The sequence below is a fragment of the Triticum urartu genome, chromosome 2 (genome assembly GCF_003073215.2).
Source record: "Triticum urartu cultivar G1812 chromosome 2, Tu2.1, whole genome shotgun sequence".
Classification (NCBI taxonomy): domain Eukaryota; kingdom Viridiplantae; phylum Streptophyta; class Magnoliopsida; order Poales; family Poaceae; genus Triticum; species Triticum urartu.
The window spans coordinates 354,298,630-354,323,441 of NC_053023.1; positions in this window are offsets into that span (position 1 = coordinate 354,298,630).

The window sequence follows — 24,812 nt, forward strand, 5'->3', positions numbered from 1 at the left end:
CTATAAAATGATTATAAAACATCCAATAATGATAATATAACAGCATGGAACAATAAAAAATTATAGATACATTGGAGACGTATCTACATCTCCAAGCTTAATTCCTGATCGTCCTCGAGTAGGTATATGATAAAAACAGAAGTTTTCATGTGGAATGTAGCCTAACATGTCATCTCATATTCTTTTCTTTATAGCATGGAAATTTGGACTTTTATATGGTTCGAAGCAATAGTGTAGTTTTGACATGAGACTTAAATACTCAAGCTTATCAACAAGAAACCGTCTCTTTCAAAATATCAACGCTAAAATAAGTTATCCCTAGCCCATCATGCTCAATCATTGATCCATTCATGAAACACACTCGCATATTAGCTACACCCAATGCTCAAGTAGGATCATAGTGCCTCCTAGTTGGTGCTTTATAAGAGAAGATGAAGACTCAAATTTAAAATAAAAATTGCATAAAGTAAAAGAAAGGCCCGTCGCAGGGGGGAGTAGGGATTTGTAGAGGTACCAGAGCTCAAAAAGAAAATTGAGAGATAAAAACTTTTTGAGAGGCATACTTTTCCCACCAACAAAAACGACTTAGAGCTCCCAACACTTTCCATGCTAGATATATCATAGGCAGTTCTCAAATAGAAAATAAAGTTTATTCCTTTTTCCACCATACTTTCACTTTCTATGGCTAACCGTATCCACGGGTGCCCTCCATACCAACACTTTCCAAAGAATTTATTATTTGACAACATAAAGTAGATCGATTTTTGATTTCGGGACTGGGCATCCCTAATACCTTTGCCTTACTCTTATAAAATGACAAGTGAATAAACACTCATCGTGAGAATATCACATCTAGCATGGAAAATATTGGCCACCCCTCACTGCCTCACGAGCGGTATGAGAACACAAAGAGTAGAAAAATTTATTCTCTCTCTGTGGTTGTGGCACATACAAATTTGCTTAGAACGACAAAAGAATACCGCATATAGGTAGGTATGGTGGACTCATGTGGCAAAACTGGTTTAAAGCATTTTGGATGCACAAGTAGTGATCATACTTAGTGCAAAAAGAAGGCTAGCAAAAATATTGGGAAGCGACCAACCAAGAAACGAATAATATCATAAGTGAGCATTAAGCATAATTAACACCGAATAATGCACCACAAGTAGGATGTAATTTCATTGCATAACTATTGACTTTCGTGCTTGCATAGGGAATCACAAACCTTAACCCCCATATTCTTACTAAAGCATACTTACTCATCAACATGACTCACATATTCATATGTCCAAACTATTACAAGGAATCAAGTTTATTTTGGCCAATAATCTTCACGAAAGTTTTTATTATATTCTTCTTGGATATCTATCACATTGGCACTAATTTTCATGTGTTGCTTTTGATAAGCTCAAACAAATATAAGTGAAGATCATGAGCATAATATTTCTTTATCTCAAATTAATTTAAGTGAACCAAGAGATAATTTCTACAAAAATACTAAAGCACACCATGCTCAAAAAGATATAAGTGAAGCACTAGAGCAATTCAATAGAAAAGAGCTTCGTTGACGGGATGTGAATGCCGCTTACTTAGCCTCCCCGTCAACTATTTGAGGACTCTATTTTATTAAAAAAAACTTTCAGATCTAAGTATTTTATTACAACAACAAGCAAAACAAAATAAAATGACATTCCAACAATAGCACAACTCATGTGGAGAAGCAAAAACCTAGGCTCAACCGATACTAACCGATAATTGTTGATGAAGAAAGGTGGGATGCCTATCGGGGCATCCCCAAGCTTAGATGCTTGAGACTTCATGAAATATTATCTTGGGGTGCCTTGGGCATCCCCAAGCATGAGCTTTCGTGTCTCCTTAATTCTTCTCATATCACGGTATTCCTAAATCACTAAAGCTTCATCCACACAAAACTCAAAAAGAACTCGTGAGATAAGTTAGTATAAACCAATGCAAAAACCTTATCATTGTCTATTGTATAAAATCACTAAAATTCTTATTCAACATTGCGTACAAAAAGCCTCTGCATATTTAATACTTCTATCCTCAAATAGAATCATTAAACAAGCAAACATATGCAAACAATACAAACATAACAGCAATCTACCAAACCAGTACAGTCTGTATAGAATGCAAGAGTATCAATACTTCTTAAACTCCAAAAATTATGAAAAAATCCCAAGCTTTAGAAACTTTATTAGAGCTTATTTTGCAAAAAAGCTACAATATTTTTATCGTATTCTGAATTTTCTTGGGAATTTTTGCAACATCGATAAACTTTCTGTTTTGAAACAACAACATGTAGACTTGCAAAATAAGCATAGTAAAAGCTAGCATTGCCTCTTTTATTGAAAGAAAAGATGCAAAACACTATTATAAATATCAGCAAGAAAATCCTAAAAAAATAAATTGATGCTCCAAGCAAAACTCATATGATATGATGAATGAAAACATAGCTCCAAGTGAGGTTACCGATAATGTTGGAGACGAAAGAGGGGATGCCTTCCGGGGCATCCCCAAACTTAGTTGCTTGGATCTTCCTTGAATATTACCTTGGGGTGACTTGGGCATCCCCAGGCTTAGGGTATTGTCACTCCTTATTCTCCTCATATCGACATCTCACCCAAAACTTGAAAACTTCAATCACACAAAACTTAACGGAACTTTCTGAGATAGGTTAGTATGATAAAGAGCAAATCATTTCACTTTTGGTACTATAAAAGACAAGATTCATAATTGTTCTCACACAATTCCTACTATAGCATATCATTCCCACAATTTATATTGAGCAATATAAGCCATGAAAATTAGAAAACAATCAAACTATACATTGAAAACAGAATCTGTCAAAAACAAAACAGTCTGTAGTAATCTGTACTCCAACCATACTTCTATTACCCCAAAAAACTGAACAAATAGGAAAACCTAGGAAATTTGTCTATTAATCTTTTGCAAAAATATCAGCATTTTATCGCGCTTCTGTTAAAAATGAGAATTGTTTTCCTGAGTGCAAAAGTTTCTGTTTTTCAGCAAGATCAAATCAACTATCATCGTAAGCCATCCCAAAGGTCTTACTTGGCACTTTATTGAAACAAAGTCAATAAAACATGATTACTACAGTACACTAATCATGTGAAAATACAAAGACAGTAGGTAAAAGTGTTGGGTTTTCACCCAACAAGCACTTTTCTTCAATGCCTTTTTAGCTAGGCATGATGATTTCAAAGATGCACACATAAAAGATAAGAATCGAAACACAAAGAGAGCATCATGAAGCATATGACTAGCACATTAAGCCTAAACCACTTCCTATGCATAGGTATTTTGTGAGCAAACAACTTATGGGAACAAGAATCAACAAGCATAGGAAGGCAAAACAATCATAACTTCAAGATTTTCAACACATAGAGAGGAAAACTCGATATTATTGCAATACCTACAAGCAAATGTTCCTCTCATAATAATTTCCAGTAGCATCATGAATGAATTTAACAATATAGCTATCACATAAATCATTCTTTTCACGATGCATAAGCATAGAAATTTTGTTACTCTCCACATAAGCAAATTTATTCTCATGAATGGTAGTGGGAGCAAACTCAAGAAAGTAACTATCATGAGAGTGGAAATTCAAATCATGATGACAACTTTCATGGTTATCATTATTCTTTATATCATACATGCCATCACCATAATAATCATAGATAACAACTTTGTTATCATAGTCAATTGAAGCCTCATCCAAAATGGTGGATTCATCATTAAATAAAGTCATGACCTCTCCAAATCCACTGTCGTCATTATAATCATCATAAATAGGAGGCATGCAATCATTATAACACATTTGCACATCAAATCTTGGTGGACTAAAAGTAAGATCTCCATCAAATATAGCATCACCAAGCTTGTAGCTTTGCATATCATTAGCATCATGGATATTCAAGGAATTCATACTAACAACATTCCAATCATGCTCATCATTTATGCCAAATATATTATTAAATTCTTCTTCTACCAGTTGAGCACAATTTTCCTTTCCATTATTTTCACGAAATACATTATAAAGATGAATAATATGATGCAACCTCAATTCCATTTTTTGTAGTTTTCTTTTACAAACCAAACTACTGACAAAACAAGAAACTAAAAGATTCAATTGCAAGATCTAGAGATATACCTTCAAGCACTCACCTCCCCGGCAACGGCGCCAGAAAAGAGCTTGATGTCTACTACGCAACTTTATTCTTGTAGATTCGTGTTGGGCCACCAAGCACAAAGTTTTGTAGGACAGTAGCAATTTTCCCTTAAGTGGATGACCTAAGGTTTATCAATTCGTGGGAAGTGTAGGATGAAGATGGTCTCTCTCAAACTACCCTGCAACCAAATACTAGGAATCTCTTGTGTCCCCAACACACCCAATACAATGGCAAATTGTATAGGTGCACTAGTTCGGCGAAGAGATGGTGATAAAAGTGTAATATTGATGGCAGAAATATATTTTTATAATCTGAATAAATAAAACAGCAAGGTAGCAAATAGTAAGCGGGCACAACAATGGTATTGCAATGCTTGAAAATGAGGCCTAGGGTCCGTACTTTCGCTAGTGTAATCTCTCAACTGTGCTAATGCAATTGGATCATATAACCATCCCTCAAAGTGCGATGAAGAAATCACTCCAAATTTCCTATCTAGCGGAGAATATAAGATGGAATTGTTTGTAGGGTACGAAACCACCTCAAAGCTATACTTTCCGATCAATCTATTCTTTCCGATTGGTCTAACCAAGAGTTCGTACTAAAATAACACCAAACCAAATTCAGATTCATAATATTCAATCCAACACAAAAAACTTCAAAAAGTGACCCAAGATTTCTACCAGAGAAACAAAGACAAGAACGTGCATCAACCCCTATGCATAGATTACCCCAATGTCACCTCGGGAATCCGCGAGTTGAGTGCATAACATATATCAAGTGAATCAATACGATACCCCATTGTCACCACGAGTATTCATATGCAAGACATATATTATGTGCTCTCAAATCCATAAAAGTATTTAATCTGATAACAACGAAATCTCAAAGGGAAAAACTCAATTCATCACAACAAGATAGAGAGGAGAAAACAACATATGATCCGATTATATTAACAAAGCCTGCGATACATCAAGATCGTGACATCTCAAGAACAGGAGAGAGAGAGAGATTAAACACATAGCTACTAGTACAAACCCTCAGCCCCAAGGGTGGACTACTCCCTCCTCGTCATGGTGGCCGCTGGGATGATGAAGATGGCCACCGGTGATGATTTCCCCCCTCCGGCAGGGTGCTGGAAAGGGTCTATATTGGTTTTCGGTGGCTATAGAGCCTTGAGGCGGCGGAACTTCTGATCTAGGTTAACCCCGAGGGTTTTCGGAATATTTGGGAATTTATAGGGTAAAGAGGGGGTGCGGGAGGCCACCGAGGTGGGCACAACCCATCTAGGTGCGCCTGGGCCCCCATGCGTGCCCTGGTGGGTTGTGCCCCCCTCGGGGCACCCCCAGGTGCTGCTCTGGCCCATTGGTGGTCTTCTGGTCCATAAAAAAATCCACAAAAAGTTTCGCTATGTTTGGACTCCATTTGATATTGATTTCCTGCGATGTAAAAACATGCAAAAAAACAACAACTGGCACTTGGCACTATGTCAATAGGTTAGTCCCAAAAAATGATATTAGATGACTATAAAATGATTACAAAACATCCAAGAATGATAATATAACAACATGTAACAATAAAAAATTATAGATACGTTGGATACGTATCAGCATCCCCAAGCTTAATTCCTGCTCTTCCTCGAGTAGGTAAATGATAAAAACAGATAAATGGCGGCCATTCGCCACATGGCAGCCACTTTCTATAGGAGAAACCCTCAAACGACACCCATCAAGCAAGGAGGCTTGGACCTGGCAAGATAGCCCGGAAAGCCTTGCCGGGCAACCAATGATGTCACATTGAGCGACGCATTTAATGCGCCCTATCAGCCCATACAGTTTGGTATGATAGTATTGTTTGCTATCTTATCAAAGCATAATGACTACTTTGCCACTGTGGTAACCCCTTGATCTATAAAAGGAGGCCCATGGCAATGGTATAAAGGGTTAGAAGATTGGATAACTCACACCCCCGTACGCGCGTAGCCATTGCTGCCTCGAGGCAACCCTGCCGGGCAAGTGTACTACGCTCCGCCACCACCTTTCCACTATCAATCCACGAAAGCAGGAGTAGGGTTTTACACCTCACGACGGCCCGAACCTGGGTAAAATTGCTTGTGTGATCTCTGTCGTGCTGCCCCACACTCGTCTGCTCTTTGCGCAATGCGTCGCCCCCTTGTTGAACCAGCAAGGGGCCTCCTGGTCCCATAGGTGGCCGTGGTTTCCCGCGACAACTATTGATGAAACAATAAACACACAAACAGAAGCCGTCACCTTTGCAGTCTCTCTTAGGACTAACTAGTTGGTGAATATTAAGCAAATAGTTAAAGAAGATTAGGCTCGGAGTTGGTGATGAGGATGGAGAAAAACCAATCTCCCTTTGTGCAGTCGCACTGAAATGTAGAGACATTGCCCGTGTGACATTTTAGTACAACTGCATAAAACACTCTTAAGAAAAAAGTGATTTGTGCAGTTCACCAAAATGTCACAATAGCAACAATGTGAAATGGACAGCCTTGTTTGCAAAAAAAGGTAGAAATGAAAGAATTACAGGCCAATAACAGTTGATGACACATACGACGACAAAAAGAAGCATATTCCTTGTCCTAAGGGAAGATAACAGCACGGTTGTCATTGTCTAAAGCGGTGTGAGGACGAGGTTGCAATATGGGAAGTATGCCGGATGAGCTACGTTTTGGGCAAAGAACTATGGAAGATCCACATGCAAGATTTTCCACATGCAGCGACGTGGGGAGACAGGCAGTGGAGCAAGGCCGAAGGGGATACCTGGGGGTTGTCGGGATGTATCTAGGAGAGCGGCGGTTGGCAAGATCTTCCCATACCGCGGCAGCGAGCAAGTGGCATTGGCCCTACCGCGCTGGAGCTTGGTCAGAGAGAACGGCGGGTACCAAAGATCGGGACGTGCTGCCTTAGTGCCGTCAAATGGAGTAACGATGCACATCCTCCCTTTCCGCTGGCGGACGGGATGTGGTCGGATCAGTGACCAACACTGAGAGAGAGGGGGCACTGCCGCCTTGTTTGAGATACTCTGAAGAGAGAAAAACCCTGACAGGCAGGCTCCATTGTATATAGTGGAGTGGACTAACTTTTGCTCCATAAAATTCATTTTATATTTTGTGTACATGCCATTGAGCAATATAACTTTATTTAAAAATAATGCGCCAACGCATCAAGTCAAACTTTGTTTCGTGCACGCGTGGTACATGGCCTCCGTAGGTAAACAACCGCTACACGTGCTCAAATTAGCACATGGGCTGCCATTTCGTATAGAAATGAGCTCCATCATGTACCCGCGTGTGTGTGGCTGGGCACGAAGCGAGTACGTGCACCTATTCTCTTCATGTGCGTACACCACCTACGTGGGGTTGTGTGAGAGAGATGCAAACGTAGAAAGATATACTGTGCAGGTTCATGAGTGTTTTTTGGGGGGCATGAGAGATAGACAGGGAATATGTGTCGATGATATTTCAATCAAAAAATGTAACATATGCAATGTGTGTGAAATAGAGGCCTAGATATATCATATATAGAGGGGGCGATCCACGAGAAGAGAGTGGAGGTATCATCAGTGTGAGGTATCCATAGAATCGAAGAGAGGGATGATGTGTGTGTGTGCGCGTGCGCGATCGATAAAGAGTGCCATCGAATTTGTGTGTGCCCACGTCAAAGATATAGGGTGGCTGACCTACTGGAACGTGAGAGGGGACATGTGCAGTTTGTCTATGTGGAATGGATGCATACCTACAGCGCCCGACTATCGGTGTGGGGGTGGGGGAGAGACCTAATTATAGAGGTACAATGGCTGGTATATGTGTGGAGAAGAGAGACCTACCATATGTATTGAGGGAGATCGATCGGCATCCGTGCATATGTGTAGGAGAGGAATAAGGTTGGGAGAGAGACAGAGCTAGAGTGTCGGAGGGGTTGGTGGTGGAGTTGCTTCTAGCAAATGGTGGGAGAGGCTTGTTAGACAAATGGAGGGCACACCTGCAATATCAACAAGAGAGGGGATGCCTTCTTGTCTGTGCATGTCCGTGTGAGAGACGGGTAAGTAGGCATGCACGAATGATGAGGGGGGACAATATGGTTGTGGTAAGCAGACGTAACTACATAGGAAGATCAATCATCCTTTGTCGAAGAAAGGAGAGACATAACTTGTGAGGTACATCGATCGATGGGTGGGGAAAATAGTGAAAGTCGACCTAGGTATATGTAGGGAGAACGATCGGTATACATGCATGTATGTGTTAGAAGCAAATAAGTCCCGGAGAGAAGTATAGAGAGAGATAGAGAGAGGGATGGAGCTAGGAGGTGGTGCGGGAGGCATACAATATAGAGGGGGAAGGAGTGCGCGAGTACGAGATCGATGAAAAGAGGGGCGGGAGTGAGGCATGGATGGTGAGAAGAGAAGAGTGAAAGCTTGTGTTTGTGGTAGGCATACCTGGCTAGAGAGGCATATCGATCGATGTGTGCTGTAAAGAAGGAGCTGGGGGGCCTACACACACCATGGGTGAACGACCTAAAGTAAAAAGATGAATTTGCACGATGGAGCTAGAGAATGCTGAGGGAGGGTGAGAGGGATGCGGGCGTGTGCATGCACGAGAGAAAGTTTAGTGCTAGCTACAAGGATAAGAGTATTGTGCGGGTGTAAAAGACGAATAGAGACCATAATTCATTATAAAAAGTGAAGTCGGATATTTTAAGAATTTATCATAGTGTTTTAAACCGACGCTTGCGTGAATATATATAACAATGATACACATGGTGTGGTTATGAACATGTTGTACTACGTATAATATACTTTATATATAAAAAACAGAGTTGGTGATGATGGTGTGCCTGCCATCCTGCAATATAGGCCGTCCAATTTATATCTGACGGATAGGAAGGAAACTATGGCAATTTTGAAAAAAGATACCCACACCCCTCCCCACATTTGCTAATAAGGCCTTCCCTCGATCATCTTGATGTTCCGTGCAACGCATGTGCATCTTACTAGTACTACATATAATATATAGAACATTGATTATAATTTGTTATAATGTGTGGCTTTTGCAGCTCATGGGCTAAATACTTGTCATAATGTAGGGCGCGGGGCACTATACTTTGTGTGATAAACACAATGTACGTATGGAACATGGTTTAGATTATGAATATCTAGTTAGTACATCAAATGTACTATTATTTGGAATCAACATCAAGTGTATTTAAAAATTTGAATTCGAGATCATATAGTACACATAGTTCATATGTATCTCTATTCCCCCATCGAGGTGTATGCTCTAACTTGGCACGGCTATACTGCTCATATCATGAATATGGTGTCTTGCATTGCATACTTTAGACATCATATACACAATATTCAACACCATGTTCTTAGTTCAGACATCATATATGCAAATGGCCTCTACTTAGCATATAAATCACATATGTGAATTAAATCATGTGATCCTCATTACTTAGATAACATGTAGTGAATTATGCATCGACCTGTTACCTAAAGACACCATATAATTATCTCATACCATCCTGTTTAGTTAGTCATCATATCTTTGAATTATGTCATGCTATGCTATCCTGTTTAGATAGACATCATATGTGTGAAATTATGTCATGCTATCCATTTTAGTTAAACAATATACATGTCAACTATTTCATGCCCTCTTTTTTCCACACTATCTATTGCATCTGTCTCTCATACAATGTATGTACATTCAGCTATGTGTCCTGTTTATCAGCCATTTGAATTGGAGCGAGTCATGGCAGTATCTAGCTGTCGGTTGATACGTCTCCAACGTATCTATAATAATAGCATGGAACATCCAAGGTTGCATATAAATCACATCCAAGGTTCCATGCTATTATATTATCAACCTTGGATGTTTTATATGCATTTATATGCTGTTTTGTATGATTTTTGGGACTAACTTATTAACCTAGAGCCCAGTGCCAGTTTCTGTTTTTTCCTTGTTTTTGAGTATCACAGAAAAGGGAAAACCAAATGGAGTCCAATTGACCTGAAAATTCACGGAGATTATTTTTGGACCAGAAAAGCCCACGGAGTACCGGAGATGGGCCAGAAGAGTCCCGAGGCACCCACGAGGGTGGGGGGCGCGCCCTACCCCCTGGGCGCGCTCCCCTACCTCATGGCCGACTCGGGGACCCCCCTGACTTGTTCCCGACTCCAAAACCTCTTATATAACCCCAAACTTCTAGAAAGAAACCTAAATCGGGAGTTCCGCGCCGCAAGCCTCTGCAGCCATCGAAAACCAATTTAGACCCGTTTCGGCACCTTGCCGGAGGGGCGAATCCTCTTCGGTGGCCATCTTCATCATCCCGGCGCTCTCCATGACGAGGAGGGAGTAGTTCACCCTCGGGGTTGAGGGTATGTACCAGAAGCTATGTGTTTGATATCTGTCTCTCATGTTCTTGATTAGGCACGATCTTGATGTATCACGAGCTTTGCTATTATAGTTGGATCTTATGATGTTTCTCCCCCTCTACTCTCTTGTGATGAATTGAGTTTTCCCTTTGAAGTTATCTTTTCGGATTGAGTCTTTAAGCATTTGAGAACACTTGATGTGTGTCTTGAATGTGCTTAACTATGGTGACAATGGGATATCACGTGATCCATTTGATGTATGTTTTTGTGCTCAACTTGCGATTTTCGTGACCTCGTGAACTTATGCATAGGGGTTGGCACACGTTTTCGTCTTGACTCTCTGGTAGAAACTTTGGGGCACTCTTTGAATTTTTTGTGTTGGTTGAATAGTTGAATCTGAGATTGTGTGATGCATATCGTATAATCATACCCACGGATACTTGAGGTGACATTGGAGTATCTAGGTGACATTAGGGTTTTGGCTGTTTTGTGTCTTAAGGTGTTATTCAAGTATGAACTCTTGAATAGATCGATCAGAAAAATAACTTTGAGGTGGTTTCGTACCCTACAATAATCTCTTCGTTTGTTCTCCGCTATTAGTGACTTTGGAGTGACTCTTTGTTGCATGTTGAGGGATAGTTATATGATCTAATTATGTTATTATTGTTGAGAGAACTTGCACTACTGAAAGTATTAACCCTAGGCCTTATTTCCTACCATTGCAATACCATTTAGGCCCACTTTTACCATTTGCTACCTTGCTGTTTTTATATTTTCAGATTACAAAAACCTTTATCTACCATCCATATTGCACTTGTATCACCATCTCTTCGCCGAACTAGTGCACCTATACAATTTACCATTGTATTGGGTGTGTTGGGGACACAAGAGACTCTTTGTTATTTAGTTGCAGGGTTGTTTGAGAGAGACCATCTTCATACTACGCCTCCCACGGATTGATAAACCTTAGGTCATCAACTTGAGGGAAATTTGCTATTGTCCTACAAACCGCTGCACTTGGAGGCCCAACAATGTCTGCAAGAAGAAGGTTGTTTAGTAGACACCATCGGTGCAACAAACCCTGGGTCTGTTGCCCAGACTGTGTGCAGGCATGAGAGCAAGAATGAAGCACCAGCCCATGTCAGAGTACAAGAACCCCAGATGTTCAAAGGACCAACATACAGATCAGGGGGGCGAAGGACGAGCCAAGGAAGCAGGATATTGTCAAGAGACAAGCCTCCCTTTCCGGGCAGGCGAGCCCGGCGAGGGACAAGTTCACCCCTAGAAGAAGACAACCAAGGCTCCCCGGCAGGGCCTGCCAGGGCTCACGGAGGCAGAGCTACCTCACCAACCACTCCACCATGACCCACGTCATCAATTAGTGCGGTGTCGAGCCACAAAGTGATTAAGTGGTAGCCATTCCGCGCAATGGCAGCCATTTCCTACAGAAGAAACCCACAGATGTCACCTGTCCCGCGACGTGTCAAGAGAACAGGCGCAGAGCTGGCAAGATACATGTCCGCAAAGTGTCTGCCGGGCAACCAAAGATGTGACGTTAAGCGGTGCATTAAATCCACCCTGCCAGCCTGCAGAGTTACGTATGATAGCACTATTTGCTATCTTATCAGTGCGTAATGACTACTTTTGCACTGTGGTTACCCCTTGATCTATAAAAGGAGGCCCATGGAAACCGTAGAAAGGGATAAAAGGTTGGATAGCTCACACCCCCATACACGCATAGTCGCTGCTGCCCCAAGGCGACCCCTGTCGGGCAAGTGTACTATGCTCACCAACACCTTTTCCACCATCAATCCACCAAAGTAGGAGTAGGGTTTTACGTATCACGGCGGCCCGAACCTGGGTAAATTGCTTGTGTGATCTTAGTCGCGCTGCCCCATGCTCGTCTGCTCTTTGTGCAACGCGTCACCCCCCCTGTCAAACCAGCAAGGGACCTCCTTGTCCAATAGGTGGTCGTGGTTCCCTGTGACACTAGCGGAGTAAAAACATGGTCTTCAAATAAAACAATGCTACCTCTTGGTGGAGATAGCACCTTCGTTGTACATGCATGAGAATCTGCCCAACCACACATAACCCAGACTCTCGCAGATTGTACCGATACTGCCATGGACAGAGAACCAGCTTCACCCAATCTAACCCCAACCCTAGCAGATAGTAACCTAGTTCCTGTTGACACATCACCACCTCCACCACAGAACTCCCAAACAAGAGTAGTTAGTAAGGCAGCTCCCATTCCCAAAGCGCCAGTACTACCACGGCGAACCCCAACTCCACTAGTTGGTACACATATTCCTGTGGAGGAAGCACAACCAGCCATTCGTAGTTTAGCATTTATCGCATTTGATGTTGTTAAATCCTATGTGCGTATCTTCCTATCATGGAAATATTATACTGAAGATGAAGGAAAATGCCATTTGCAGGTGTTTGTCCAGGAGTTATGTGAAGTAATGTTATTCATGGCAATTACTTTGCTTTGTCCCATACATTCTACCTCCATGATGGTTATAATACAGCAAAATTTCCCATTTTTATCTATAGAGAAGGACCGCTTTGGAAACTCAAGATGAGGTAACCTGTGCTAATACCTTTGCTATCTTCAAGAATGCTTGGTGGCAGTATCGGAATTACCTGAAGAAAATGTACTTCACTAGCAAAGAAACTCATCAAATTCCCTTACGTTCTCCTGAGACACATTCACTGGATGATGATTGGAAATGCCTTGTTCTGTACTGGTCCCGAACCAAGAATGTAGTAAGGTCTATGAGCTCATTTTTTATTTTAAGTAATATATGCTTGCGTCTTACTTTACTCTATTCATGTAGAACAAGTGCTTAAACCTGAAGAACAACTATTCTCATTTAAGATTCCAGTGTATCGTGCATACTGCTTTGCTCTTGTATCACTGTATTTACTCATACAAACTTATTTTTAAGTTGAAGGATCCAATCGAAACTCCAATGGCAGAACATGTATGTTTACGCATGTTTCTTTAACAAGTTTGCTCTTATAAATAGCTCTGTTGATTTCAATTTCAACTGTGTATACAGTTGACTTCTCAAATCATGCACATTACTAGCATCATCGCAATAGAGCCAATAGTGTTGTTGTACATGTAGACCCATGGTACCCATCTGAAATCTTGTTGTGTTGTGTAGTTTCCCACACTTGCATTCTTTCAGTGCTGCTTTGTCTTGAACTGATATGGTTTGAACCGTGTCTCTATTTCAATTTCGCAAGACAATGAAGTGACCATAGGACATAGATATATGTTTGTTTGATGCTTTTATAATGTACTACTTGGCAATAGAAGACTTATTAGTTTAATATTTTCCACCTTACTGATGAACTAGTTCAGCAAAATGAGTTTCATATACTAGTTTATGCTAAACCTTTTATGTGTCTGCTTGTTTCTTTTAGAATGCTGACAGAATATTGGGGAAGAGTGCCTTATTAAGCAATGGTAAAGGAAGTAATGAAGATAAGGTTCAGGATAGTGAGACATCCTTGTTGGTCTCCAACAAAGTTGATAAAACAGCTAAGGAAAACTATCTTCAAGACAGTGAGACACCCCCAAAGTCATGTCTTGGTTTAGTGTTCGAGTTACTGGCCAGTACCACTGGCACAAGCTATTCAAACTCACTGCCTGAATCAGTTCGGTTTCATGAGTCTCAACTACAAGCTGAAAGACATCGATCAGCTATGCTGCGACAAGAAGCGGAAGGACCGCGGAAGTCCCTGGAGCATTCAGATGCATACTTTCTGGTGCAACAACAAGCGTTGGAGGATTTTAGCGCCAAACAGGACAAAACTAATGAGCTTGCAAAGCTTATTGCCAGCATGGTGGATACCCACGATAGCGTTTCTTGAGCACTTCTGAAGTTGTTTCAGTTATGGACTTGTTTTGCTGCCGCGTTTATTTGCACTGGTGGTCAATTTAGATGGCCAGTGTATGTAATATGCTGATTTGTTCCCTATATTTTTACTGGTGGTGAACTTTGATGCCCAGTGGATGTAATATGTGTAATAGCCATAATAGCCTAGCGTTAGTTGCTTGCTTATTTATTTCCTTATTGTCTTGTTTAGTTGTTTGCTTGTAGTTACTGCATTCCTTTTTCCGCATTTTTCTAGTGGCCACAATAACCTATTTTTTGTAACTAGGCCACAATAACCATGGCAACACATGGACTGTTGTAACCATGGGCCTCCTACGGGCCGGGATCCATGGGCCTTCTATGGGTTGTAGAATCCTTGGGCCTTCTACGGGCCATAGGATCCACGGGCCTTCTACGGGCCATATGATCATGGGCCTTCCTACGGGTCGTAGGATCCATGGGCCTTCTACGGGCCGTATAATCATTTCTCCAAACATGGGTCGTACTATTTGTGGACCATAATGGGCCGTTAATAGGCCATATTTGATGACGCTATGAAAACTGCCCAACATGTTAACATGCCACAAACGGGCCGACTGTAACCACCCGTGAATTACGCCCACAAACAGAACAGGCCCGTAACGGACCGTAAATAACCGAATTCTAGAAATGAGCCCAAGAATAAATGGGCCCTTAGAAGGCCAAAAGTAACACGGTCTGGAAACGGCCGACGGAATAATGGGTCGTTAATGGGTATAAAGCGATACATTGTTCATTATGGGCCAGTTTCATCTCAGGCCTTTAATGGGCCCAGAGTTATAAAGGGCCTCCTATGGGCCGAAAGACATCATGCACCATACATGGCTCGGAAGTTAACGGGCTGTATCATATTGGACGGCCCAGATGACGCTACTGGGCCAAATTCCGGTTAGGCCGTGAGTGGGACCTATGTCTTTTTTGAGGGAATGAGGGGCCGTGAGTTAGCGGGCTGTAAATGGACTATATGCAAACATACCGTTAATAGGCCTTCCGTGTGCCGGCCAGCTACCTTTTGACCAAGTCAAACAGGACGACCTTTTCACTGGAATGAGCCTGTGTTGGGCCGTGCCACGTGTCGACGAATCATAGGTGCCTTCGGTCCAATGAGTGGATGACATCTGTCCCAACGGTGAGCCGACACGTGGTTCCTCTGGCCCTTGAGAATTTTACAGGTGGAAAATCCCTATTGGTCTGGGTTGTTAATGGGTTATCGGATCCAAACCGGAACCCGATAGCTTAACGGCGGCCCGTTATGGTGGATGCCGCGTGTCGATTACCCTTGACGAAAGCACTTCTGTGACATGCGATTTATCGTCATGGAAGTGGACGCTTCTGTGATGATAATTTTGGTAATGTCATGGAACACTTATACGACAGCATAGGTATGACCATCTTGATTCTATCATAAAATCGTCATGGATGTACATGCATGACAAAAAATGTGACCTACTGTGACAAACACGTATCATCACAGAAGTGTATTTTTTTGTAGTGGGTGCTTCACCCCTGCTGTTCTGCACTGTTATTTCGGTATGGCACATTGACCCAATTGCTTGATGTCCCACATGTCGGCGAAAGGGACTAGAACATTTATGAAAGCGAGCGATCCACTCTTACGACGGAGGAGTGCATGACATGGCGGCCTAGTGAACGGTTACTTGTACTATAGTACTACTATAGTTTTGCTGTTTCGCACGATCCATCCCTACAAAACCGATTAAACAAGCAAGGGCGGGATTTTTCCCGCGCGGTAGATGATACTAGCCATACATTTTAAGGGAAATTTTAATGTATGCAAACTGAATAATTAAGTAACAATATGAGATGTAGTAAAACTAAGAACACATATGATTTATTGTGTTAGAGTGTAGTAGTAGTGTTGTATTGCATAGTTGATAGATGTAACATGCGAGAACATGTAGAGATGTACTTTTGGAGGGCCTACAGATAGAAATTGGGCATAAAGTGGACTCAAATATTTGTATTCGTCTTCATAGCATTTGTAACTCATATCTACAGTTTGTACAGTAGATGTGAATGCTTGTTCGCTCTTACGAAACTAGTACATCAATAATGGGGTGGCGTGTGCCAATTTAGGCACTGGCACATTGGCCTACTCGGCTCCACAGAGAGAGCAAGAGGAAGAGATAAATACACGGGCGATCGGTGTATTTTAAGCGAAAAGCGTAATACGGTCATCGGACTTTAGAATATGCTCATTACGGTCACTATATACGTTTTCTATGATTATACGGTCACTTGCTCACCATTCAACATCAGATTGCACTCTGTTGACTGACCAAATAGTCTGAGTGGCACTATCTTGGCTGGTTAAATTGACCATGTTCCTTGTGGGTCCCACCTGTCAGTTCGCATAGGAAAAAGGTAAGATAAACACAAATTTGCGCAGGCACGACAAGACTCCAACCCGTGTGCGGGAAACACCTGGTTGTCTATGTGTCTGTCAGGGCCTGATGTGTGCGCATGCACGTGTAGGTTGAACACTTGAGCATGAGAGTGTGTGTTGGTCGTGTGGTGTGTGCATCCATGTGTGCGTCTGTGCGTGTTAGTGTTGCGTGCGTCCGTGGCTGTGTGTGTACGTGTGAGTTGCGTGCGTGCATGGTTGCGTGTGTTCATGTGTGTGCTGCATGCATGCAGTTCGTGTGCATGCGTGCGTATGTTTATAATCACAACACCAGCTCATGTGTGCTAAAACAGATGGCTCAGCATACCAATACAAGACCACCTTGTCCGCTGTGCCTGCGGTCATGACTTCGAACCACCGTCCAATATTTTTTTATCGTTTGTTTTCATTCTTATATACGCCGACAGGTGGGCCCAATGGTAGCGAGATAATGTGATGCAACATGAGAGGTGCCACGTGGAGGGTTTAACTGGTCAACTAGTCCTGTCTAGAGCAAATACATAGCTGTACAGTGAGCCCGTAACTGTGTAATAACCACACAATGTAAATGGTGACCGTAATGAGTTGATTCTGAAGTCCAATGTATGTATCATGCTTTCGCTTCAAATACGATGATCGTCACTGTATATATATCGTGAGAGAAAGATGAAACATGCGTGAATGTTCTTGGGGCATACTTTTAGAGGACCTGGATATAGTTTGTGTGTATGTGAAAGGGGCGTAGAGGGGGTGTAAGCGATGGAGAGAGATGCACTTTGTTTCTCTTTATTATGTATAACTTTATATATAGTATAAAAATATAAAAATTATGTTGGTGTCCTGGGAATGGGGGTCCTTAGACTTGCCTGCCTGCGGCCCACGGTGTGGCTCTACGAGCGGGCCCGTATGATCCATCTTCAGCAGCAAGCACCCAAGACCCTTGTGAGGGGCCAACCCTCGCGAGGCGGACGACACAATACCTCCTCAGGAGCGGCCTCGCCAGGCAGGCTCACGAGGGGCAGAGAGATCAAGGCAAGGCAAACCTCGTGAGGTTCTCGTGACGTGAGCCATGACGATCGAGGCCAGGCGGGTGCCAGCGCGCGCAACGTCCTTGTTTCCTCTTTGGTGCTAAGGTGGCAAGCGCAGGAGGGGAGTACCGAGGCATAAAGCAAAGGTTTCCATATCGGTGCAACGAGAACAAGACCAGCAGGACAGCAAGACGGAGGTCACCATGGAGCCCAAGGCGGCGTCATCGCTAGAGCCTTTTGCAGGCGAAGACTGCTTTTTTCAGGATAGCTTGTACTAGTTGTCCCCCTTCGAATTGGCCATTGTGGGATCCCTTCCCGCTCAATATTTGGGAAGAGGACCAAGGGCACTATAAATAGGACTAGCCACCACCATAGCTAGGTGGGAGATCGAGAGGATACCTCATCTTAGACTAGAACTAGTTCATCCCCACAATCAAATCCACCAAGCACAAGAACACCTCTCCTCAGGAGGCTGTTCTTCCCCCTGTGCTGTTCATCATCAGCCCCAGAGGCAATCCACCACCACCACACTAGAGTAGGGTATTACACCACAACGGTGGCCCGAACCAGTATAAATCTTGTGTCCTTTGTGTTGCGAGTTGGTCGAGTTAGTTCGTAAGATCTTAGCTGAGTTAGGACGTGGATTGGTAGGGGGGAGATCTTCGCGCGCACCCCAGTGTTTGAACCTTAAGGGTTTTGCCGGAACCCGTGATACAACATTTAGCACGCCAGGTAGGGGTGCGGCGGAGTCTTTCTTCCGTCGATTTGCGCTCCACTATCTCCACGCCCGCTCCCCCATGGTGGTCGCCCCTCCAGCTGGATCTCTCGGTGCCCACGGCGGGGCTCGGGTGCTCCGAGCCCTTGCCCCCGCCTTGCGGTAGGTGCAGTGGCCATCCAAGTGTAAGGCGGAGATGCCACCGCGCTACGACGGCGCGGCGGACCCGTCGGCTTTCCTGCTGGCGTACGAGGAAGCCGTTCTGGAAGCCAGAGGCGACGGCGAGATCGTGGCCAACTGGTTCCCAATGGCCCATGTAGGCGCGCCGTGTGCCAGGCTCCTCCATCTGCCGGAGTCTTCTGTCACCACCTGGGAGGAGCTCCGCAACCTCTTCATCACTCGCTTCGGGGAATCGGCGAACCCCATCGTCGTAGTTCTTATCATCGGTTCGCAAGCACCACCCTCAGATCAGCATGTCAAGCCCTACTTTCGCTAGATCGGCGCTGCTTCCAGGCGCCCGAGGGCTCCGCCGGGCTGGGCCGCGCCTGAGGTTGACCTCACCTTCGACTCAGAGGATCATCTTGCCTCCAACGTCGGCTCGGGTGTGCTCTCGATGCTGTGCGCGCCCACCATCTGCCACATATCCATCACCAAGACGCTCGTCAACGGCGGCGCCGGCCTCAATGTGCTCTCCGTCGAAGCCTTCAGCCTCCTTCACGTACCGTCGAGCGGCTCCGCCCCAGCAAGCCCTTCTCGGGGGTTGGCGGAGGTTCCGCCCGCTCCCTGGGGCAGATTCGCCTCCCCGTGACCTTCGGCACGTGCGACAACTACCGCACCGAGCTCATCGACTTCGACATTGCCCGCATTTGCCTCCCGTACAACGCCATCCTCGGTACCCAGCTCTGGCCCAGTTCATGGCAGCAACCCATCCTCCTTACAACCTCATGAAGATGTCGGGGAGCGAAGGTGTCCTCACCATCAAAGCGGACGCCAAGGAGGCCCTGGCGGCGCTCAAGCTTGCCCTTAGGACCTCCACGACAGCACGACCCGCCGATGCGGACACCTCCAAGCCCAAGGGGGGTGCACCAACCAAGAAGAAGCAGTTTTTCACTCAGGACAAGGCAGAAACCAAGCAAGTGTTGGTCGAGGAGGACGGGTCCTCAGGGGCAACCTTTACCATAGACGCCAACCTTGAGCCTAGTCAGGAGGAGGTGCTAGTGAAGTTTTTTGCGTGCAAACAAGGGAGTGTTCGCCTGTGAGCCCGATCAGTTGGTAGGGGTCCCAAGAGAGGTAATAGAGGACCACCTAAAGGTGTACCCCAACATACGCCTCATGAAGCAGAAGGTGAGGCGGCAGTCCACGGAGATGCAAGCTTTCATCGTTCAAGAAACCCGCAAGTTGGAGATTGCGGGTGTCATTCGCGAGGTTCGGTACCCCGACTGGCTGGCAAACCCCGTCGCCGTCCCCAAGAAAGGTAGGAAGGAGCTGATGTGCTTCGGCTTCACCAACCTCAACAAGGCCTACCCCCAAGATCCGTTCCCGCTTCCACTCATCGACCAGATTGTGAACTCCTCCGCTGAGTGCGACTTGCTATGCTTCCTGGATGCGTTCTCGAGATATCACAAGATCAAGATGGCAGTAGAAGATGTGGAGAAGACGGCCTTCCTGACCCCGTGTGGGGTGTACTGCTACACTTGCATGTTGTTCGGGCTGCGCAACGCGGGCGCAAGCTTCCAATGGCTCATGCACATCACCTTAGGGCGGCAGCTCGGGAGAAACACTGAAGCCTACATCGACGACATCGCGGTGAAGTCTCGGGAGGCGGGGACCTTGATCCAAGACCTGGAGGAGACCTTTGAAAGCCTTCGCCAAGTGGATTTGTGGCTCAACCCGGAAAAATGTGTGTTTGGTGTCCCTTCCGGCAAGCTGCTGGGTTTCCTGGTGTCCCACAGGGGGATTGAGGTGAACCCAAAGAAGGTCAAGGCCATTGAATACATGAGTCCACCACAGACACTCAAGGAAATGCAGAAGTTGGCTGGTCAGGTGATTGCATTGGGGTGCTTCATCTCCAAGCTGGGAGAGCGTGCTCTACCCTTCTTCAAGCTGATGAAAAAGAAGGGCCCGTTCGAGTGGACCCCAGAGGCCAACCAAGATTTTCAAGAGCTCAAGAGATACCTGACCAGCCCTCCAGTGATGGTGGCGCCGCGACCTCGTGAGCCCCTAGTGCTCTATCTTGCTACCAACCCATACTCAGTCAGCGCAGCTCTGGTGGCGGTTCAGGAAGAACACAAAGCCAAGGGCGCATCGCGCCATGCCACGCTTCCAGCAGAGACGACGCAAGACCAGAAGGGCGCCACAAGGGCCGCAACAACAGCGGTAGAGGATCAGCCTCAGCAGGACGACGCCCCCAAACCCGCGAAGGCCCCGACTAGCAATCAAGCATTAGCGGTCCCCTCTCCTCACGAGGCACCCCAGCTCCAGGAGGGCGCAAGCCTCATCAGGGCGCCTACCCTCGTCGAGCACCCGGTGTACTTCGTCGGCACAGTGTTGCCGGATGCAAGAGCACAGTACCCCATGCCTCAGAAGCTCCTACTCACGCTCCTGGTAGCCTCGTGAAAACTACGACACTACTTCCATGGCCACCCCATCAAGGTTGTCTCAACTTACCCATTGGAGAGAGTGCTTAGGAGCCCCAACTCTGCTGGAAGAGTCGCTGAATGGAACATCAAGTTGCAAGCATTCCAGTTGGAGTTAACTACTACCAGCGTCACCAAGGGAGCCGTGCTCGCTGATTTCATGGCAGAATGGACAGACGTCCCGGCACTTGAAGAAGGCGAAGACCGGTCCCTCTCGCCGGGAAGCAAGGCGCCTGACGGCGGGGTCATGTATTTTGATGGTGCCTTCATGCGCCAGGGCGAGGGGGCTGGAGTAGTGCTCATCTCGCCCACTCAGGACAAGCTCTACTACGCCGTGCAACTCTTCTTCCAGCAGGGCAAGAAGGTCTCCAACAACATTGCAGAATACAAAGTCCTCATAGCCGGCCTGAAGGCTGCGGCGGCGCTGGGGGTGAAGCGTCTCACTATCAGGGGTGACTCACAGCTCCTCGTCAACTTCTCCAACAAGGTATACGAGCCGAAGGACGAGCACATAGAAGCATACCTCGCGGAGGTGCGCAAGATGGAGAAGCAATTTCTGGGCATGGAGTTGCAGCACGTGCCCCGTGGCACCAACAAGGAAGCTGAAGACATCGCCAGAAGAGCATCCAAGCGACAGCCCCAGGAGCCTGGCGTCTTTGAGGAGTGGCTCTTCAAGCCATCAGCAATGCCACCGCTTTCAAGAACAGCTCAGCCTCGGGAGGAACTCCCGCAGCCGCCTGGCATAGGAGCCCCGGCCTGTGGCCCGACCTCGAGAGCGTGCCTACTCCTGGCGCTCGAGCCCCAGGAGGGATGCTGGACCAAGGAATTCAAGAATACCTGATGCAAGGGACGTTGCCAGAGAAGGAGGAGGACGCGGAGCACGTGGCCCGTCAGGCCACAGCATACTGCATCCGAGACGGTGAGTTATACAGGAAGTGACGAAATGACGTTTCACTGTGTTGTATCTCCATGGAACAGGGGAAAGAGCTGATAGTTGACATACACGGCGGGGACTACGGGCACCACTCGTCGTTACGAACCCTCGTTGATAAGGCATTCCGAAATGGATTCTACTGGCCTACGGCGCTCAACGATGCCGCTGAGCTGGTGAAGTCCTGCGAGGCCTGCTAATTCCATGCCAAGCAGATCCATCAGCCAGCTTAGGGCCTCCGGGACATTCCACTCTCGTGGCCGTTCGCGGTCTGGGGGCTGGATATTCTGGGCCCATTTCCTCGGGCGCCTGGGGGCTATCGATACCTCTACGTCGCCATCGACAAGTTCACTAAGTGGCCAGAGGTTGAAGCCGTCCGCGCCATCCCAACTTGCTCTGCGGTCAAGTTCATCAAGGGCCTCGTGAGCCATTTTGGGGTCCCCAACCGCATCATCACCGATAATGGCTCGCAGTTCACTAGTAATCTCTACAAGTCATATTGTGCTAACCTTGGAACGCAGATCTGCTACGCCTCGGTAGCACACCCTAGGAGCAATGGTGAGGCCGAACGCGCAAATGCGGAGGTCCTGAGGGGCCTCAAGTCCAAGAAATTCAAGAAGAAGCTTGAAGCCTGTGGCAGGGGCTGGCACGACGAGCTCCAGTCCGTGATGTGGTCGATACGCACCACTGCCACCAAGCCAACGGGCGAAACCCCGTTCTTCCTCGTCTACGGAGCAGAAGCAGTCCTCCCTCACGAGGTCAAGCATCGCTCTGCACGGGTCCTGGCGTTTGATGAGACGCAGCAGGACGCCACGCGGGGGATGGACCTTGTGCTGGGGGAGGAACGTCGCCGCGAAGCTGCACTATGGGCGGCAAGATACCAGCAGGCGCTGCGGCGGTACCACTGTCGCAACATCTGCTCCAGGACTCTTGAGGTGGGTGACCTCGTCCAGAGGCGGGTGCTCTCCAAGGAGAGGCTGCATAAGCTCTCACCCATGTGGGAGGGCCCGTTCAAGGTCGTCCACGTCTCCAGGCCTGGCGCCGCGGGCCTGGAAACGCAGGACGGGGTACCCGTCCAGAACGCCTGGAACATCCAACACCTCCGGAAGTTCTACCCATGAAGAAAGGCTCAGCGCCTGTGAAGAAGGCCCGGTGCCTGTGAAGAAGGGCCCAGTGCCTGTGAAGAAAGGCCCAACACCTGTGAAGAAGGCCCGGTGCCTGTGAAGAAGGGCACAGTGCCTGTGGAGAATCACTGCCCGTGACACTCACACGTAATAATGAGTGGGGTTGTACACGCCCCAGAGCCTCAGGAGAGCTGCCCTTGGGCCTCGGGGGCTCCCTCCCACACCGAGTGGCAGCACTTAGCTCCGCGCTAGTGAGAAGACGTCGAAGACTAGACTAGGTGCCGGACGCGGCTTTTTATTTTCTTTTCGAAGTTGGGTCGCACCTCTTTTAATTGAAATTTTCTTTATGGTGTCTCTTGCTGGTCCCGTTTTATCGCTTTCTGCCTCTGTTTCTGCCTTCGCCTCTTTGGTCGACCTGTACTCTCCCTCGCGTCCCTCGCGAGGGGCCTGAATAGGTACCTTCGTGAGCTTCCTCCTTCTGTCTTTTGGCGAGGCACCATCGTTCGAGCCCACAAGCTGACACACCTCCCCTAATCCGTGCCCCACGGGTATCGCGGCATGAAGCGCCGAGTCAAGGCCAGCGGCACCTATGACCAAGCCCCGGGTGAACAATAAACCTCTTGATGAGTTTTTTGCAGTTCCTAAGCGCATATCAGGTCAAGGAGACCTCGACAGGTACCAGGAAGCAAGAGCCTCGTGAGGAGGAGGCCACTCAAAACAATTCGAGCTAAGTTATCCCTACATAAAACGACGATGTCGCAACACAGCACTGGAACGGCAAGCTCAACATAACAATTAAGATCATAGTTCGGCACACGCCCCTCAAGGCCCCATTCTGGTTTCTTTCTGATGAAGGAAGGAAAAGAAGAACAAAATAAAAGCGGCGCCTACAGCGGTCCACCGGGGCAGGCCCCATCGCCTTCCGGAGCTCAGCCGAACCCCTCCTCGCGTTTCACAGAGGTGTGGCGATGAGACGACCCGCCACCGTCTTCGAAGCAGGCACGGCGGCGTGGCGGCTGGTCATAGCCACCATTGCTGGAGCTGTCGCTGGGGGAAGAGCTGCCATAGCCAGACAAGACGCGGTCGGCACCAAGGGCGGGTTCGCCCTCATCCTCGTCGCGGCCGTCGCCAAGGCCGAGCACCTCCACACTGAGTTCACCTCGGGGCAGCACCCAGTGTGGCGACCATCTTCCCCAAACACCCTCATATAGAGGGTCGCATCGCCGTCATACTTAAAGTGGAGGGTGCACCGCCTGCCCAGGCCGCGCGCACGGGCGAACGTCTGCCAACCGCAGGCCAGAGCTATATTGCCCGCGGCGGAGACCTCGACCGCGACCCAGGAAGCCCTGCTGCAGCAACCGTCTGGCTGTACCCAAACCCCGCCTGGACCTGAGGCCCGCAGCTTGTCGGCGAAGAAGCGCGGGAGCTGAAGCCA